The sequence below is a fragment of the Schistocerca americana genome, chromosome 8 (genome assembly GCF_021461395.2).
Source record: "Schistocerca americana isolate TAMUIC-IGC-003095 chromosome 8, iqSchAmer2.1, whole genome shotgun sequence".
Taxonomy (NCBI): Eukaryota; Metazoa; Arthropoda; class Insecta; order Orthoptera; family Acrididae; genus Schistocerca; species Schistocerca americana.
In genome coordinates this window covers 417,054,248-417,075,642 of record NC_060126.1, presented here as the reverse complement: position 1 = coordinate 417,075,642, position 21,395 = coordinate 417,054,248, and the positions used below count along the sequence as shown (strand labels likewise).

Here is a 21,395-nt window from a genome sequence, read left to right as displayed (position 1 = left end):
CCATATGCATAGGAGTGATTCTCAGATCGCTAAATATCAGTAAGTTTCCGCTGTACTTCCTTTTAATCTAGCATATCTGCGAAGATTGCGTTAGCAGCAGGTACGCGCCGAGCTACACGAGGAGACGGCAGCTGCTGCTTTTTAATCAACGCGTCCGTCGCTGCCGCTGCGGCCACCAAGCCCTTATCCGATTATGCCATGGACGCTGCAATTTGCGGCCGTAATTGCTGGCGCGCTATTTCATTAAGCAAGGTCCGTGCAAATTTCCGCCTCGTGAAGACAAGTTTGGCAAATATGCAACGCACGCACGCAAATCAGTGATAGCATCTGTTGTATGATGGTGAATCGATGCACAAGCGTTCTCCGATCTCCTAGTAGTAGAAATCATGTCGTTCGTCTCGACGAGTCAGTTTCACGTACAGGGTTAAGGCAAGGCTAATTTCATTACACACTACATTATGATATCGCGCACAACAGCAATTCCCTTCAGGTAACTCCTCGCCTCTCTCTCTCTCTCTCTCTCTCTCTCTATCTCTCTCTCTCTCTCTCTCTCTCTCTCTCTCTCTAACAATCTTGGTATTTTACCTAGAGACCTATTTTTTTAATGTTGTTCAAAACATCGCGAAAAAGATGAACACACGTAATTAAATTCCTCTTGGAAACTGCCGCAGAAAAAAAGCTCGAATAAAAACTGTAGCAATTCCCTTAACGAAAAACGTGCCATATGTGAAGGCCAGAGCCATTTGGCATTTACCTCGCAGCGCAGTGAAAGTGATTCGCCTTGTTTGCGATGTCTTTGTGCTTAGCACATTTTTTCGTCTCCAGATTTGCGAAAAGTTTCCCTATAAACTTTACTTCTAATAAAAAAATTTTTTTTTGAGAAATTGCTTCGTGCCAAAGAGCTCTAGCTGTGTTTCATATCGCTCATTTCTTTCCTCCACCTATAGTTCCGACGTACAGCAAGCTGAGACAATAAACTAAGCCGAAGCGATTAAAAAAAAGTCTGGGTACTCCAGGGTAATATGAACAGAACTACGCTTTATTGTCGACGCAAAAAACGCTACTTGTCAGATGATTCAGTGTAATTTTAATCAAATATATATGTGGATGTTCACTTATTTACTTAGTAAAGTTTCTCTCTGCCTCTACATAGTTCCCATGTCAGCTGGAAACGTAACGACCTGTCTTGCCCAAACTCGCTCCGCCGATTTTCCGAAAAGTTGTTTATACTAAATCCACTCCACTCACTGCGTATCAAACAATTCTTAACATAGAATTTATCAACTGTAACTCGAGCCCACGTGTGCGCTCGCTGGCTGAAAATGAGCCTTAGTTTCAAAACAGTATGCGCTGCTTTCGAGAGGTATCATTATTTGCGACACAGCAGTGATGTTGCGAGACTCAAGGACGTGATGTCCACGTGGAATACAGATCCTGCTGGAAGTGAAGTCTTTTTTTCCTTCACGAGCGCGTGAAAGCACATAACCCTTACGTAAGTACATCCAACGACCAGTAATTACCCATTTTCCAAAGATCATTGATATACAGGAAAAGAGAAGTTTATACAAAGGAAAAATTAAAAATGTGAAATATACGAAACATGAGTAAGACGAAGCACTTGAAACATCACAACCTAAAAATGTATATGAGGGCGTATGTCGAAGAGCTAAGCAACTGAACTTTGAGAACTGTACAATCATATAATCGAATGTTTATACAAAAATATTTTCAGAAAGATGCTCTTACGCTTTATGAGTGCTCTTAACATTAGTCACCTAAAGTATGAAATGCGCATAGCAAATATACAAATCGAAAAAGAGGCAGATACATGGAAATAATTTGTAGCACGTTTGAAAAAAATGAAATATAAAATAATGACAGAGATTATGAGTTGTCAACATGCAATCTGCGTTCAGACAGGACCAAGTACTTCAAGAAAGAGGTTGCTAGAGGTTGATAACCGACTACACAGCTGTGAATCAGTCTGTGAGATACCAGTTGCTGGTAGTATGAAGTGGTACGAAGGGAAGATCGGAAGAAAAACAACCTACCGAATGACGCCTGCGAGGTACGTAACAGATAACATTATTGAGTAATAAGAAAAGCATTTGGAGGAACTTCCTAAGGAGTACAGTGCTTCTCAATTTTAATAAAAAGAAGTTACATCGCATGCCCTTCCATTAATTACGAGACGTACCTGCGTCGCCAAATTTGTCAACGAGACTAAGAGGTTCGACGGATAAATGTAAAGAGAAAACATTACAATGACGGCCTCCAAAAATTCTTGTTGGTTTTTAAGTGAGTAGAAATTAGTCTTCGTTTGTTTCGGTGAAATGGCGCAGAGGGCAATGGTTTAGGCGCTTCAGTCTGGAACCGCGTGACCGCTACGGTCGCAGGTTCGAATCCTGCCTCGGGCATGAATGTGTGTGATGTCCTTAGGTTAGTTAGGTTTAAGAAGTTCTAAGTTCTAGGGGACTGATGACCTCAGAAGTTAAGTCCCATAGTGCTCAGAGCCATTTGAACCATTTGGTAACGGTCAATGTGTGTGTCAAGAGACATCAGTGGCTTTCACGGTATTCTTAGTGCGGTTATTAACATCAGTAACGATCGCTTTTAGCCACTTCGCATTACATTCAAAATTCTCGATGAGAATTGGGTGGAAGTGTGACAACACCTCGCAATGAGAAAATACATGTGGCGCGCAAACTGGACAGTAAGCACAAAGAAGAGTGCGCATATACACCACTTCAGAAACAAGATACATGTGCATCAGGCTTTATGTTTCGTGAGATTGTATTGGGTCAACTCTTGTGAATAACGGGTTGATCCACTAATCAAGAATACGATCGACCATTTCCTCCATTTTCCTGAAATTGAGGATGCGAGCGTACGTTAAATATCAGCACAGGAATCATCTGCAAACATTTCTTCTACGGAAGTAATGGCAACAGAAAAGCTACAACAAATGAAGGGAAATGCGGAATGACGTAATCCTTAACAATTACATTATTACTTTATTTTACAAACCCGAAGCGAATCATTAGCAATACATGATTTGCAAGGACTCTAGAAAAACAGTGCCATTTCAGCCCTAACGCCGTGAGGGAGACTGTGCATATGCTGCTCAGCTAGCGGTGACGTACTTTCGCTTGTCACGACAGTATCGCATAAATCAGAGTTCTTATCGTGCAGCGTAAACAGTCGTTAGCGCTGCCGCAAGCGAGTTGTGGAACAAACTGTGGCCGAGCAACGCAAGTTCCGTCGCTATTAATTGCGACGAACTGCGGAATATGCATATGCAGTGGCGTACCATGTGCCTGAAACAGCCAGCTTGCCTTACTGTGACGGGCTTCCGCTGATTTGCTTCGTATAAAATCTCCCTCTTACGTGTGGTGCTGTTCACTCAGTTATCGGTGCCTTGTCGTGTTCAGATAAAACACGAGATTAGAAACGACGGAGATAAGATCGTCATTCGATACTTGAATATGCTTCCGCCCCACTGTAGCCGCGTCCAAAGTTTGTTGCAAGGCTCCTCCCCCCCCCCCCCCCTTTCGAAAATAGTTTCGAAGGATTAAAAGACTGTGGATACCAGGGTGGCTACACGGGGATTTGAACCCGTTCCTCTGGAATACAAGGTCGATGACTTAATCACTATGCCATCCTGCTTGGCAAAATAACAACGAACATCAAGCACTTTTAAAGAAAACTGTCACACGCTCCATATCCGACTTAGACCTTTTTTTCTTTTTTTTCCCAATCGTTATGACTCCTAAAATCGATCAAACATAATTCATGAACAGCGAATATCGTTTTCGGGTTCTTTGGCCGCTTCTTCATCCATTCCAACTTTGTAAGGATCACAGCCAAACGCACTAAGTAAAACAGTTCGCCTGGATTTCATGCTATTTCCCCCGGCTCGGATGTATAAAATACACTTCTTACATTAGTTGTTCCCAGTAATTGCACAGTTACGAGAGGACTTCAAACATTAAGTTATATATTATTGTGGCACGCCAAGTAATTATTACTGGAATGGCGCACTAAACTTCAATGTAACACAGATAAGTGACACTAGTTTTCAACATAGTCTATGTGAACGACGGTCGGAACGTTTCTACCAATGTGTGTCATAGGACCGTTGCTATTCACAATATACATAAATGACCTTGTGGATGACATCGGAAGTTCACTGAGGTTTTTTGCGGATGATGCTGTGGTGTATCGAGAGGTTGTAACAATGGAAAATTTTACTGAAATGCAGGAGGATCTGCAGCGAATTGACGCATGGTGCAGGGAATGGCAATTGAATCTCAATGTAGACAAGTGTAATGTGCTGCGAATACACAGAAAGGTAGATCCTTTATCATTTAGCTACAAAATAGCAGGTCAGCAACTGGAAGCAGTTAATACCATAAATTATCTGGCAGTACGCATTAGGAGTGATTTAAAATGGAATGACCATATAATGTTGATCGTCGGTAAAGTAGATGCCAGACTGAGATTCATTGGAAGAATCCTAAGGAAATGCAATCCGAAAACAAAGGAAGAAGGTTACAGTACACTTGTTCGCCCACTGCTTGAATACTGCTCAGCAGTGTGGGATCCGTACCAGATAGGGTTGATAGAAGATATAGAGAAAATCCAACGGAGAGCAGCGCGCTTCGTTACAGGATCATTTAGTAATCGCAAAAGCGTTACGGAGATGATAGATAAACTCCAGTGGAAGACTCTGCAGGAGAGACGGTCAGTAGCTCGGTACGGGCTTCTGCTAAAGTTTCGAGAACATACCTTCACCGAAGAGTCAAGCAGTATATTGCTCCCTCCCACGTATATCTCGCGAAGAGACCATGAGGATAAAATCAGAGAGATTAGAGCCCACACAGAGGCATACCGACAATCCTTCTTTCCACGAACAATACGAGACTGGAATAGAAGGGAGAACCGATAGAGGTACTCAAGGTACCCTCCGCCACACACCGTCAGGTGGCTTGCGGAGTATGGATGCAGATGTAGATGTAGATTGTTCAATTCCTCGACGATACAAATCTGCTTCTTGGTCACGGATTAATTCGAGAACCTTTGTGTGAACAGCCTCACCGTTGTAAAATCTCTTTCCCCCATATGTTCTTTCAGCTTGCCGAAGAGATAGAATTCGCCTGGATCTGCACTTCCCAATCAGCATAACACACATCTTTGCCTCTTTGGTCAAACTGTTGGCACCATTTCACTACGGCTGCACACGACATTGCATCCGGGCCATGTAACGCCACAATTTCACGTTGAACCTGTACGCAATTTAGACGTTTTGCCCATAAGAATCCTACCGCCCCGCGTACTTCACTTTGGTAGTATGTTTACACTTGCCGCGCCATTTCGTTCCTACACTGTGATGCACCTGTTATCCGTACCGCAGTAGAACTGTGTCTGCAGGAAATCCAGAATATGTGCTCTCTTCTGACAATGGCCCGCTGTTGTCCCGCAATGGCCTTAGCGTGAGAAGACATGTGTAATTTGCTTTCTGAAGTCCCTTGGTAGATAAGACTCTCTACCTAATTGAACAAGGATTTTTAAACTCGCAAACAAGTTAAATCCAGCTCGTTACCTGAGTCATGAACCTCAGAACGCCACAGAAAACTGATGTCAACTAAATGTCATGCGTTGCTTTACTTCCAGAAGGCCTTCTGACTATGTCTTACTGTCGTCAAATAAGCTTTGGTTTTTTATGCAGTGTACTGTGCCATCAGATAAGGTAATTTCCATAAGAATATAAAGACACGTAGAATCAAATACATTCTTTGGACTTAACTGCATTTATCAGCTATCTCTCAGCGACCTGGTTAAAGACTGATAAAGTTCACACAGTTCGTAAGCAAGTACATGGGTTGCCAGTCTATAATCCGCGAGTTTGAGAGTTGGTATGCCGAGTAAGAAGTTCAAAAACACGACTGAAAGGAATACATACCGTACTGAACGACATTGGTCTATGAATAACTACGAGAGAATACGTAAAGCAAACCATAAGCGCAATCGGCATTCTTTTCCGAATATACCTCCAATTAGTTTTCTAATTGAGTTACTGATAGCCGTAGATTTCTAAATCATTGGCACAAACTTTATTCTTACAACGCCGGAGCACCCCTCCGCCTTCTCTTTCAGCAATTTTGCCACTTCAACCTCAATCTTTCCTACAAGTCTCTCTACTCAGGTCTTCCATTAACAGAGGAGAAGAAGAAGAAGAAAAAGAAGGAGGAGGAGGAGGAGGAGGAGGAGGAGGAGGGAGGGAGGGAGGGAGGGAGGGGGAGAGAGAGAGAGAGAGAGAGAGAGAGAGAGAGAGAGAGAGAGAGAGAACTCTAAGTGATACAAAAACACAACGATCGCGTGAAAACAACTCCCGTGATAGCAACATTCGTGTGTAAGGTGAGACGAGTCAACGGTCGTTGTGAGAGAAACGGATTCTCCGTAGCAGCAAACAGAGCATATTGTTTTGGACAATACGAAACAGCTCTGAGAGCCTCTCACTGAATTAAAAAATTACATCATCTACTCTTTTTGTTCTGAAAAAATAGCTACCATTATTCTTCCTCGTCAAATTGTACTTCTGAATTTCTTTTTAGGCGGATGCCGTACATCAGTTCTTTGTGTGATTAGCTTCCGCACTTTGACCGCTCGTGGCAAGGCAATCCAGAAAATCGCATTGTTCACTCTTTCAGATTAAAGCCCAATTGCTGAGACTTGTTATTAACATGGCGATTATAAATTCATTTTGCTGCCACAATAGGACGGAATCTCAGGTCTCGTGGTCTGTAGCAAAAGGAAGGAAGGAGGTTTAGAGTTTTAGCACCCCGTCGATAGCGAGGTCATTAGATACAGAACACAAGCTCGGATTACGGAAGGATTGGGAAAGAAATCGCTTGTGTCCTTTTCAAAGGATCTGTCCTGGCATCTGCGTAGAGCGATTTACGGAAATAATGGAAAACTTAAAAGTGAATGGCCGGACGGGGATTTGAACCGTTACCCTCCCAAATGGGGGTCCATTGTTTAGCCATTGCGGCACCTCGCTCGGTGAAATCAGAGAAAAAACCATTTTCTTATGAAATCTTGCTTTCTAATTTCTGGATAATTTTCTTATAAACTACCGACACTTCTACTGGTTCATCTCTCCTCGTCGTATCTCAGACGTAGTCATGGCAGGCGTCGTCTCATGCAGCTCCCCACGTTTAGGACACAGTTCCCAAGACAAACTAGAGTCGACATCTTCGCACACAAATATTCATACCGCGATGCAAAGTTGACCGAATATGTAATGCGGAAGCAGTGGCGCCCAGGATAGCGCGCGTTATCTGTCTGTAGTAGCCACGACAGTGGGAGGGTTGCATGCGATGTAATGCGTGTCAGAGTCGCTGGTGTCACTGCGAAAAGGCCACATTTTATGGTTACGTATTATTTCGTAATGCGTTCTCTGCAATCAAAAATGACCGCTCACGTACCTTTTATTGTTTTAAAGCTCCAGGAGGTCATAAATATGACATCGAGTCGGTTTTTTTAACGTGACCCCTTGCCATCACCCTGAAAACAAGTCGTCTCAAAACATGTCCTCCTACATCGTCGTTGCTGTGACTTAAAGAAGAAGTAACCCAAGTTCTTAGCTACTCCGTATAGTACACAGGTGCGTCATTTTAACAGTTACCAGATCCCAGGCATTGTGAAGCTTTAAGACACATATGAAACTTTACATATTCGAGAAAGAATCCAAAGGTTGTGGCTTCGATATCCGGTTGGTGCTAGTATCTTTCTGGTATAAATCGTTAGGCAGACAACTGGCGACGATTAGTGTGTATTCCACGGTAAGATCTGGAACTTGGCGAGCTAGTTCCAAGGTCGTAGGATCACTACGGCCCAGAACATCTACTGTTAACCCTTGTGGAGAATCGCTATTTGCCAATAGCTGTGGCCGAGAGGTTCTAAGCGCTTCAGTCTCGAACCGCGCGACCGCCGCGTCGCAGGTTCGAATCCTGCCTCGGGCATGGACGTGTATGATGTCCTTAGATTAGTTAGGTTTAAGTAGTTCTAAGTTCTAGGGGACTGGTGACCTCGGATGTTAGGTCCCATAGTGCTCAGAGCCATTTGAACTATTTGGACAGTTATTTAATCAACGCTCTGCTTCAGAGCCCAGAAATCAAATAATAGCAAGGCTGATGATCGTTAGTTCTTACAGATACAGATTTGTAACGGATTAATGAGCTCTTTATAATTACAGAATTCTGAGCATAGTTTACGACAGAAGCAACTAAAAGGATTTTACACGAGACCCATCACCAGCTGCGCATCAATGGCGCATGCAGTAGATTTAATACCCCCAGCGCTGTTCTGTATGCCTCAGCAGTTAAAAGGAAGGATTTAACTGTTTGCAGAATTGGACATCAAAACGAGTATTTGAGAAGCTATGCTTATTTTGGAGACGATCTGCAAGCAATATATGTACAACAAATTTTATTGCTCGTTTAGATTTTATGTATTTATATGCCGAGATAAAGGACGCCCGGCCATCTTCTATAATTAACATTATCAAATCCAATAACAGACATGCCGGGCCTGTAAAAATGCGGGATGAAGGTCAGGAAAAAGAAGAACATTGCATGTATTTCTAATGTTTAGGCATGTTTAGGTTCCATCGAACCATCTTGAGATGTAGTTGTAAGTACTTGGCTGTAAGAGTAGCCTGTCAATTTGCATAAGCAGTATAAACGCTACGTCACGAAACAATATAAAATTTGTACGATGTACCATCCATATACCTCATAGAAATTGGCGGGTTACTCTTGCAGCCGCCAGAGTATATCTGGTCCAAATATTCCCGGCACCCCTTTGTACCGTGCAACTGATCGCTAGCTCTCACGAGAGGTGGAACCGCCAGTAGGGAAGTGTGTTGTCAGCAGAGCAGCAGTAACAATAGAATGGGTCGGTCAGGACTAGACTTTGGATGCCACATGAGTAACAAATCCCTCGTGGACATTTCAATCAATCTAAAGCTGCCCAACTCGACAGACAGTGAAGTGAAGTGAGGTGAAGTGAAAACGCGAAGGGCTTACCACATTTACACCAACACCTCACGCACTGACGGGCAGAAACCATCGAGCGCTGAGGAGGGTGATGTTCTATCAGCAGTTCGGCTAGGCCAATTACTGTGGCTAGTGAGTGAAAAAGCAAGGGCACAATGGTCAAGCAATTCCTCATAAGCTGCATTTCTGTAGTCAATGCTAAGCGACGCTCGAGCGACGTCAGTTGTCAGTGGATGACTGGTAACGAGTGATTTGAAGCGATGAATCACGATTAGTTTGTGGGAATCCTATGGAAGAGGTTGAGTTTGGGGAATAGTTGGAGAACGTTACATGTCATAATGTGCAGTGCCACTAGTGCAGTATGGAGGAAATGTTGCTACGGTATGGTGTGTTTCTCATGGTTAGAACGTGGTTTCCTTATTTTCTCAATCCGAACGGCCGTGGACACTTGTTACAGTAATATGAAGATTTACTTAAAAATGATGGTAAAAGTAATACAGATTCAGATGGTATTGAATTCTTTACAGTGCTCATGATGCGTTTCGGGCACAGCCCATCGTGACGTGACCTTATCGTCTGGATCTGTATTACTGGTGCGACTTACTAGCATTTTTTTTTTACTTTCATAGTTACTGTTATTATGGTCCCACACCTCCATAGCGCTTCAGGTTCCATTTACAACGCGTTACAGCATTGTGTACTGCACGCAATAAAGGAAGTGTTCGGAGACGACGATTTTATTAGCCTGAAAATATACTCCGTCATAAACCAGCATCTGTGAGGCAACTGTACGCGGACAGTAACATTCCAGAAATGGCCTAAAATACCCACAGCCGCGCTCTGAACCCAATGGAACACTTCTGTGATACGTCAGAACGTTGACTTCGCCCCAGACGCGTTCACCACCTCAACCTTCTCCTTTTTCGGCTCTTGGGGAAGAATGGACTGCCATTACTCCATAGACCTTTAGATACTTAACTAAAGGTGTCCTAGTAGAGCTCCAACCGTCGTAAAGGCGAAGGGTGAGTGCATCCTCAATTCATGTCCACTGTTAAATGTTCGGTCACTTTTGATCAGATAGTGCATATGCTTCCAAAATGTACAATACGATGCTACAGACGATCTAAGCAATTCTTCCAACTCAGAACTAAAGCGCTGTCGTAGTAACGATAAGGCTTGGTCCCATAGGCTTTTTGATGCCAGCAGACACTACTGAGGGTACGCCTAAAGAATAGGTAACGATCCCTCGCATGTCTCACTATGCTTGCGGTTAGCGGCATTTCTAAGCCCTAGCCGGAACCAGCACGCTTACATGACTCGCAACAACTAGGGAGCTCCTAAGTGCACGCGCAGTCGATGATTTACAGCAGTCTAATTACGCGAAAGCTAAGCTACTTGTTTCTATAAAAAGATCTAAATGAGCAACGACTCTGGTCACAGTATGTTACAGACCCACGAAGTACGACAGGGCGAAGCAACGCAATTACTGACCCACTGTCCAACAGACGTTGGTCCCAATCCCGGTTTAGCTACGTCCCCACAACATTACATAGATATTCCACCTTTGCTGTAAATCACAAAAGTCGAGTGGCAACTCACTTTGATGGTATAACGGCTGTCTGTCTTAAAAATGAGTTAAAACACGCACGCATACACACAAATGAGTGAGTGAGTGAGTGAGTGAGAGAGAGAGAGAGAGAGAGAGAGAGAGAGAGAGATATTGGGGATGGGGTAGTAGTGACCAGAATCTAACACAAAAAGAGGTCTACTACGTATGAACACCGCATTGGCAAGGAAAGGTTTCTTTAGCTGTTCATTCACAAATAAGAACTGACACATGACGGTAGTGGATATGGCTTCAAATAATGTTCATCGACAAAGGGTGTCTCGAAAAGGTCACAATGTAATGAAAGCCGTACACTTGGCGAGAGGAAAATTGTGTGGCTAGGTCCAAGTAGCGCTATGAGAATGCAATGGTAGGTGACACTTGCTAATTATGCAGAACAGCAAAGCGAAGTGAATAGCATTATCGTTAACAAGACTTGATGTTTGCACACGAAATTACGTATTTGGATGCGATGTTTTCATAGCTGACGACCTATGAACGAATTTATCGAACCGATAATTGAAGTATGAACATTTAAAGAGCACGTCCGAAGGGTATTGCTACAAAACATCGGCGGAAGTGAGAATCACAAGAAACACTGCCATGACGGACTGGCGTCTGAGCGCCGGCCGTTGGATCAGCCCATGGAGATAAACTGATAATTTCACACGTAGACACAAATGAGGCCACTAGCGTCTTACGCAAGCGATGTTCAACCTGTTTTATTAGTGCACGACACACACACACACACACACACACACACACACACTTTTAACCAGGAATATTACAAATGTGTCCTTGAGCGTTTTTCACGAAAAGGTGCGGAAGAAATGGCCTTCATTGTGGAAAGACAAGAGTTGGGTGCTACACCATGACAATGCTCCTGCTCACCGTGCCTTCGCCATCGTTGAATTTTTGACCAAATTCAAAATTACTGTGCTTCCACAACCGCCACATTCCCCTAAGGACTTCTACCTATTTCCTACACTGAAATTTTCACTGAAAGGGAAGTGATTTGACTCGATTGAAGGCATCCAGGCAAATACGCAGAGCGTCCTTAACACATTTCAGAAAAAAATTCCAGGAATGTTTCCAAAAGTGGAAACATCGTTGGAGTCGGTGTGTTCAGTCAGAAGGGGGCTATTTTGAAGGAGATGCATCACAGTAGCATGTAAGTACCACCATTGTACAATTACAAGCCCATTCTTAAAACTTACCAATCACACCTCGTATATCGGTTGTCCATTTGCATGTTTTTTATTTCCTCTGCGTAATAAGGCTAGGGCGATGTGGGAAAATGATGCTAAACGACAGAATTACGTTAGTAGTGGTGCATAAATCTTATATTAAACTTTCTGATAAATGTTTCAGTAAAGCTACATGCCGCCATGCAGTAATACGACTCGCTCAGGAAAGAAGTACCTGGCCGCAGCAGCGTGCGCGAGCAACGCTCCGAGGCAAGCGCAGTTTATAGTTAAACTGTGTAAAACGCCAGACTTTACAGTGCGTAAGTACCAGATAGACGCAATGAAATTGGTTGCGTTAGGCCACCTTACAGGAATGAACTCTGTGGATTTTAAATTTATTAGATGCAGCGCACGGTTTTGAGTGATCAGAAGAATATTACGTGAAATTTATGCAATGTAACTTCTCTGTGGAAGATATACAGATTCACTGGACTTTAAACTTTTACGTCGGGAAGAACTTCATTTAACAGGCATTCATATGCATATTTGGGGCCATAAACAGACAGTTTAGTCAATTATCAAAGCTCCACCTTTCTGGCTATGGACGGACCGAAGGGTACCGACGACCGCCGTGTCGTCCTCTGCTTTAGGATGTGGTATGGAGGGGCATCGGGTCAGCACACCGCCCTTCCCGTAGTTGTCGGCGTTCGTGGTCTTGCAGTCGCTACTTCTCACTCGAGTGGCTCCTTAACACGCCTCACGAGGCTTTGTGCACCTCGTACAATCCTCCCATCGAGGAAAAATCCCTTGCAGTACCAGGAATCAAACCCGGGTCTTCTGCATTGCAGCCAGACACGCAGACCACTTAGCTACGGAGGCGGACCAAAGTCAACTATCCGTTGCGCATATTCGGGGATTTTCAGTATTGGGCTAATATTTAATGGAAGTTACTCCTGAGCCAGAACTTTTGATTTATTCGACCGCTCACGAACGGCACTGTGGAATAGACAGCATTTAATCCCACCAAATAAGAGAAACGCCACGATGCCTAAGGTGGGACGTAATATTTGCCTGAGAGTGATATCTTGCATATAAAAACACATCGAGGCTGAGGTCACCTGTTTCTAGGTTTGGCATACATACCTCAAGAGGCGGAGAGAACCTATTCTTCCCAAGAATATGCTGTAAAGAAACAGTAATGTTTCCCAATTTATGTGGACTGCCCAAAAAAGCTAAGGTTAGACTTTTCGGTGCTGGTAGAGCAATGAGTGTTAATTTGAAGTTTATATAAGAAGAACCAGACTGCTGAATCAAATGTCACGGATTTAATCCACGATCAGTCCTAGCGTCTGATATGAACTGAACTGATTACTACTACTTTTACCTCTGAAATTCCTTGTTAATGTGGGAGACGTCGCGTTGCTCAGTGGTTCGAAGTAGTTGGGTAAGGCATTTCACAGAAGTCGGAGGTAAAGGGCAGACAACCTAAAACAGCCTAGGGAAGCGCCGCGTTATTGAAACCAATCTTATGGTTAACCACAGCTTTGCGTTTTTTCCCTTTCTAAACGGCATCACACACGGACGTCGGATCCCTACGAGCCGTCGCATGCGATATCGCTTGCAATCGGTCGCTCGCCTCGACACCATACACACTACGATCTGCCACGCAATTTCAATCAATATTACAAACACGACTGTGTCCAGAAGTTCTGCTTCGAAAAATGAACTGCTATTTAGTAGCAGTTGCGGTTGATTTCAGTACCCCAGGAATATTTGCAAAAAATAAACAACAGTTACAAGTTATTAACCTTTATTTGAAACGCTTTTCTTGGGAACTGTGAGTTACTGTACAGAATATATTGCATTTTTTACTGATGCTAAGTGGGTTGAGTACATCTATCCAGTAATACAACCCGTTTCACTTTTCTTAGTCCTCAATTCCTTTTTTATTCAATAATCTAATAGTTTAACTGCAGGTATATGCAGAATTTGTTTGCAATTTCGATGTGTCTATGGAGATGATATCAACGGCGGCACTACTAACTACCTGACTCTTGTTATAAATTGTATGATGGAGAGATAGTGAATATGAAATGACAATGAACCTGACTGTAGCTGTATAAGAGATCTGCCCTCAATATTGAAATTAAAATGGCCTCTATATTTAAACATTACATACTGCACATATGTGTTCTGTTTACAAGTTAAAAACTTTGATAATGCGAGTAATTATTTCACAAATATCTCAAAATTATTATATATGGATCCCACTGTCCTATGAATAGTATGTTAATGAGTAACGGTTAGAATCTGTAAACTCATACAAATACTTGTGGTTAGAATCTGTAAACTCATACAAATACTTTTATGTAACACTTAGTAGGGACATAAAGTCGGACGATCACATCGGCTCAGTAGCGTGTAAAGCAGGTACCAGACTTGGGTTTATTGGTCGAACACGAGGAAAATGACATCCGTCTACAAAGGAAATTGCTTACAAATCACTCCTGCCACGTGTTCTAGATTATTGCTCAAGTGTGTGGGACCCGTACCAAATAGGACTAGCAGAGGAATACTGAGCGTATACAGAGAATGGCAGCACTAATGGTCACAGATTTGTTAGACCCCCGAAAGTGTGTGACAGATGTTGCAAGAACTGATCTGGTAGACTCTTTAAGATAAACGGAAACTATCCCTAGAAAATCCACTAACCAAGTTTCACGAACCAACTTCAAAAGACGAATCTAGGAATATACTACAATCCCCTACATATCATTCCCATAGGGGTTTTGAGGACACAGTTGGATTAATTACAGCACGTACAGATTCATTGTTACCGTACTCCATGCGTGAATGGAACAGGAAAAAGTCCTGATAACTGGTACAACAAGACATACCCTCTGCCACGCACTTTACAGTGGTTTTCAGAGTATAGATGCAGATTCAAGGCAGAAAGGAATAAAAGACTTAGCTGCCAGGAGTCACTGATTTATATGAATGAGGCAAGTTTAAAATTTTGTACCGGACCGAGATTCGAACACGGGTCTGTTGCTTACGAGGCAGATACGTTGACCATTATGCTATTCGGACATAGTAGTCATCACAACCGTACGCATTACCCCAGCACGCCTCCCGTGAGACCCAAATTCTCAACTTATATCACGCAGTACTGACGTAGTGCCCCGGCTGATTAGCCTCATTACTCTCAGCATCTTGCCGATTCCCGTGAGAATTCGAGCTATATATTATCGCGGCTACTGCTACCAACTTGCTACCAATTCTACTTCTATAGCACAACCTTCAAAACGTTAATCACTGTAAAAATTAATGCTTATTAAATACAGAAATGGGTGGCAGACACATTCCTAGCATGAATCGCGTGCGACCCAGCAGATCGCCTGGTATTTCCATGCTATCAGCGACCGACCGCTGCGATTTGCCCACACACGAGAGCTCGTGTGTGGGAGCCCTTAAAAAGAACACCAACGAACAAAAATGCGAAGATACGGCAAATACCAACTGCACCTTGCGCTAATTTGAAACAGAATTCGCAAAACGTGGGAAGGAGCTCGGTAATGATCGTGATTTCACGAACAGACATAATGAGATAAGGCCGGGAGAGGCGAGTTCGAGCTCCGCTGTCCGAACGCTGGCAGTCAATCTGGCTGGCAGAAGTTGAGGAGAGCCCGGCCGAAACGACCGGAGCACGCCTCCTTTCAGTGCGCTGCGCCACGCCGGCGAGCTCCTCGTCTCGTTTCCGCTAGTACAGAGCACAGATGAAAGGATCCGCAGGCAGGGACGCCATTCATCGGCCTGGCCCGGGTGCTTGGGCCGGGGGAAGGGGGGGGGGGGGGGCGGAGCGAGCAGAGGGGAGTCGGCAGCGGCAGCGGTGCTCGTCCCAGTTGCACAACCGTGCGTTTTACGTGCGCGGATATCCAGCCAGCCGAGGGGAGCGCGTGCGGCGTCAAGGTCTGCCGGCTGCTGCCAGCAAACACAGCCCCGCGTTCAAGGGACGCAGGAGCGGTGTCACGGTTCCAATACATATTTTACTAAAAGCATTTCCATGAATCAAATTCCCTATAACTCAGCTAACCTCCCGAGAATAAATGAACAGCGGAACATTCTTTTCTTAAAAACTTTTTAAAATTTTTAAAAGCTTTGCGTTCTTGGCAATATTTTTTAAAATACCAGTCTTCCCTATTGACCACTGACCACAAAACCCCCCCTCTCATTTATCCTATTATAATAACGTGCGACGATACTACTGTATGTACACTCAATGAAATGTTAAATGAGATCAGTTGCCTAACTATATTTATTTATCAGCACAAAGCTGTTTAGCGCATTAAGCACATTTAAAGACGGCAACTATTTGCTGCAACAGGTAATGTGAAAAATTCCACGTGGCACGCGTCACGGCCTCCTCCATTTGGTTGATGCACAGTAACAAGCAGAGCGCGTGCGAGCTTTTGTTTGTATCAATAAAACAGGTTTGTTGGTTGGTTGATTTGGGGGAGAGGACCAAACAGCGAGGTCATCGGTCACATCACATTAGGGAGGGATGGGGAAGGAGGTCGGCCGTGCCCTTTTCAAAGGAACCATCCCGGCATTTGTCTGAAGCTATTTAGGGAAATCACGGAAAACCTTAATCAGCATGGCCGTACGCGGGTTTGAACCGTCGTCCTCCCGAAAGTAAGTTTAGTGTGCTCACCACTGCGCCGCCTCGGCCGGTAAAACATCTTTGTAGTTCAAGGAAATAATTTCAGTTACAGAAATATTAAACAAAGTTGGAGAAAAGAGCAGGCCAAACACATCAACATGTGCTAAGTTCCTGATAACCCTGGGATAGTCTGAAGAGATAACACACAAGTTTTTGTGAATGGACACAACTTTCTGAGCTTCGACAGAGATGTTGTAATTATAGACAAACGAGGAGGGTAAGGAGGGTCTTTGTTCCGGACTATTTACACAAGGTTGTTGAGTCAGCTAAAGCTATCAACACTTTCTATGTAATTCCACTACATACGACTGACTTCATTTTGAAGATGCTGCTGAACCACTGTTGTCACGCAGGAACTTTCGTTATGCCTGATGTAAGGTCTCCACAGCAGTATGATCAACGAAAGGAGTCTCATGCTCCTCCATCTCGAATACCTATTAAAAATTTTTACTACGAAATAGAAGAATAGAAAAATGTCAGTATATTCAAAAGAGGAAAGACTGTGGATGGTGTAGGTCTACGCCAGTCCCGTACTTAATCTGAAAGACCAGCCTTGTTTATCAGTTACAATAAAGAAAAACCTGTTCATGAAATTGCCATTTTTTCCTCGACAGTGCAGGATGCTCTACAGTAACATCTGACTCTAAGAACGGAGGTGCGTAAGATGCAGAAATAATTACCTTTTTCTCTTGAATTATATTTGTTATTTCTTGTAAAAAATTAAAAGATGATAAGTGCTTTTTGTTGGCTACTTTCCTAATAATTAAAACATTACTACCTTAATTCTGTGGTTGTATTATCGCGAATAAAACGCAGTGAATGTATGAATTTCTTGTGGCTCGCTGGCCTGGTGCAAGTCTTTCAGGTAGACTCTACTTCCTTGACTTGCTTATCCCGAAAACTACGCCTCAGTATTAATGGCACTTGAATCAAAAACTTTCTTACTGACACTTAGACCCAGTCAGTCCCCTGGTACGCTATCTAGAACGTTCTTAACACGTTATTCATTTTCTAATTTGTCTCATTTTTGCTGTGATGGGGTGAGCAGCATTGTTCTGTGAGGCCAGACCACCACCTCAGTCTTTTGGATACAAATATCTTATGAACAAAAATTCTTTTTGATTCTCCTGACAAATGTGAGATTTGGCTCCGAACATTTGACATTCCCACCCTTCAGATATGAAAATGGCAACGAACTAAAGAATATTACAAGCTGTGTTTGAGAGACGATGCTTGTCAATTGTTAGCCCACGTAGGTTGTGTCCTGCCGCCCGTGGAGGACAGCTAAAGGCGTCCATTCACAGACTGACCATCCTTGCTGCAGACAACAAAGCCGACACGGTCCGTGGGTCGATACGTAGAACCGGCAACCACGTGAGGTTTAAACCGAGACAGAAAAGGGCAGACGCTCGCACCAAGAAAAAGGAACAAAATCTGACGAAGGCGCGGAAACTATAGAAGAAACAGCAATCCCCCCATTGACACGATCACATAGCTACAGCCTGAAGACCTGTGATAAAAGCAGCAGTTTTTTTTTAATCTTTCTTCTGATTGGTCTGATATAGCCCATCACGAATTTCTCTCTTGTACCAACCTCCTCATCTCAACGAAGCGCATACACCGTCCATGCTTCAATACTTCTAATGTTGGATGTAGCCTACTCGTTTTTTATATCGTGTCAAATTTCATGTAACAGTTTTGAGAGTTTTTGATAAAGTTTGTTTCGTAGGCATTACGCTGTGATCCACGGAACATTTCTGTACCTTCTAATGCTGGATACATAGCTGGAGGCTATCACGACTCTCACAGCAGTTTCAAACATGAACTAGCTCAGAAAACTCAACTAGTTATACGTATTCAAGCAATTGTTGGGTCAGGACGTCATACGACCGCTTATTAAATTTGAAACTGCTACATCAGCCTTTGTAGCCATTGACGATGTCTCCAGCATTACGGGACGAAAAGTCACACAGATAACTATCCTTTGGACCACGACCTAACACCCGTAAAAAAATAAAAAAAATCACCAAGGACACACATACCGGGAGTGAAAGCCTGCACTGCGAGATTTTCAGAGATAGTTACTATTATTGTTCTTAAATCAGTTGCAAGACATGAATTTGACAAATTTACCGGCGAATGCTGTTAAAATGCTGCATTTTTCTGCAATGCAGTGTCTTGGAAGTTATGCTACAGTGATACTAATCTCTGATGTAAACAGGGTACTATTAAGACATTTTGTTCTCGTCTATTTTATTGTTAATATAAACTTAGGCTCCTGTGTAGAAGTGTGCGAGAGGAGAGGGACGGCCAAATAATGAACTGCCATAACCAAAGCCTTCATCCGCTCCTGCTAACACATTTGCAGAAGGAAGACCATAGTAGAGGACGAAAGCACGTATACTATCACTACGTATACACTTCGCCTTGCGCTTGTTATGATGCCCTTTACATCGTGAACATGTTATCCATAACACAAGTGAGAACTGTCACTTAGGAACAAAACTGCAACCACAAGCGTTATTTTTGCAATAGTTTTGTATTTTGCTGCAAGTAGTTTAAAATCTAGACCCATCATCAGACAGTAGGGAGGATTTGTTGCACAAATTTCTAAACGTAACTCGTGGAAAAGACATGCTTTATGCATCAAATCACAGTGACCAGTTCTTGATGCTTGCGGTGCTGAACTATGAGTCCTTTACGTCTGCACTTCGACGTTGAACTTCATTTCATAACATGATAGATTCCGCATTTTAAAATCCCCTCTTTATAATTTGCAGGAACTTCAGATTTCATAATCGATCTTGTTATAAAGTGAAGTTTAAGAATAAAGAGCCACGTTACAGGGAAAGTTATCGCTCCACGAAACTTACAAACATATTTTGTTTTGATGCTATGGTTTATCAGCCAACTTGTATTTTTTGTGACGATAGTGGCCTGATGCCTGACTGGTCAAATAAACCGAAAAAGAATGAGGTTCGTAAGAAATAAGCAGTAGCAGAACAACGGCCATTAGTGTTTTTTTACATCATAATAATGATGAATCACTAGCGTTTTAATGTTACATCACGAATTTGGATCAGCTAAAAACTATTCACCACCCCAAAAGTTGGTCTGAACACCAACAAGTTTCAGAAGGATCGAGTCTGTCGACGGCAAGGCAGTTTTCGTAGCTACGCTGTAAGTCACAAGGGAAACGATTTAATACAGACAGATAGGAATACGTAAACTGAGATTGTGATATACAGAAAAATTGCCAGAAATAGACGTTGCGAGGTCTCGATTACGGACAGAAGAAATCTGTAGAATGAGTACGGACCGGACTATAAATTTACGGCATTGTTGTCTTACAACTTAATCAGTCAAGAAGTTACACTTAAACGTACTGTATTAGCAATATTGTAAGTGAATAAGTAGTCAACGGATTAAAAATATCTGACTGATGGCTCTATCAGGGAAATACTATCTTTAAAAAAAAAAAAAGCAGTAAATTTCTGGTAGTGAAGGATGCATCAACACTTGTTGTTCAAATGGCTCTGAGCACTATGAGACTAAACATCTGTGGTCATCAGTCACCTAGAACTTAGAACTACTTAAACCTAACTAACCTAAGAACATCACACACATCCATGCCCGAGGCAGGATTCGAACCTGCGACCGTAGCAGTCGCGCGGTTCCGGACTGAGCGCCTAGAACCGCTAGACCACCGCGGCCGGCCATCAACACTTGTATTTAAACATTGATGCAGTGTTCGGGCTGTTACGTCATGGAATCACGGAAGTGAAATAGTGGATAGCAAAAAAATCACCACTACTTTTTTGGGAAATATTATCCACTGTTCCTGATGTCGGCTAATTCCTAAAGAAATTTCGTTATTAATTGCAAAGTATCCCACAACACTTCAATGCTGAACACACTGTTTCCTACATTATTTTCTTTTCCTGACAAGATACCACGACGGCAAGTAGGAGAAAGCAACGTCTGATGAAAGTGCCGCAAGTGTGAGTGTGGTATAACGATTCGGACAACGTACTGGATTTCTTGAAGCGTTATAATGAACCAAATATTCTGTACTACGGCTAAGCACATCTCCTTCGACGACATTCTCTGCAAGATTTTACCTTTTCCTGTGTTTTTTGTCCTGTACAAGGAACACATTTTCTAACTCTGGAAGTTTAATGTGACGGAAAGTCTCGCTATGTTGCACATGGATAGACCACGAATAGATTAACTTCAGGGCTAAGAAAGCGAAAAGCATATTAGTAACATATGCAGTAAGCAGTCACTGCGCGCGATGCGAACCAACAGGAACTTAGGAGCAAGGAAAGTATCTGACCAGTCATTCAATGTGTATACTGTATTATTGGCCTGTACTACTACTAATGATGTAGCGGTTTTGGATCTCGCTGGTTTTACGTCAGTGCTCACTGTCTCAGCGATGATTCGCGGATTTAAGAAACGTTAAGGAAACTTTACAGTGCGTCTCAGGAGCAAGAGCTGAACCAGTAGCTGTCGCAAGGCCTGCTAGCCAATGTTAATCAAGTACACTGTCCAGCAATAATATAACTGATGAATAATCAGCCACACGCAGCACAGCTGACTTTAATAGCTCTAAACAGCAGGCAAATGTTCAAGCCTTCGCGTCACGAAACGATAACATAACGACTCTGATGTTTATTTGTTGTACTCTCGTCTTGTTTGCACGAGACAATAAAGATTTATAAATTACCGTATTTATCGTTTCGTAGGTCTTACTTCATACAAAATCTAAAAGAAAGGATGGCACATTTGGATATTAAGGTCTTTTTAGCTCCACATTCTTA

General features: G+C 42.9%; 1 protein-coding gene across 3 annotated transcripts in view; it reads right to left on the bottom strand.

Annotated features, from left to right (window-relative positions):
• LOC124546032 (mitogen-activated protein kinase-binding protein 1) overlaps positions 1 to 21,395 on the bottom strand; it is a 922,513-nt gene that overhangs the window by 341,101 nt on the left and 560,017 nt on the right. The window lies entirely within an intron of this gene.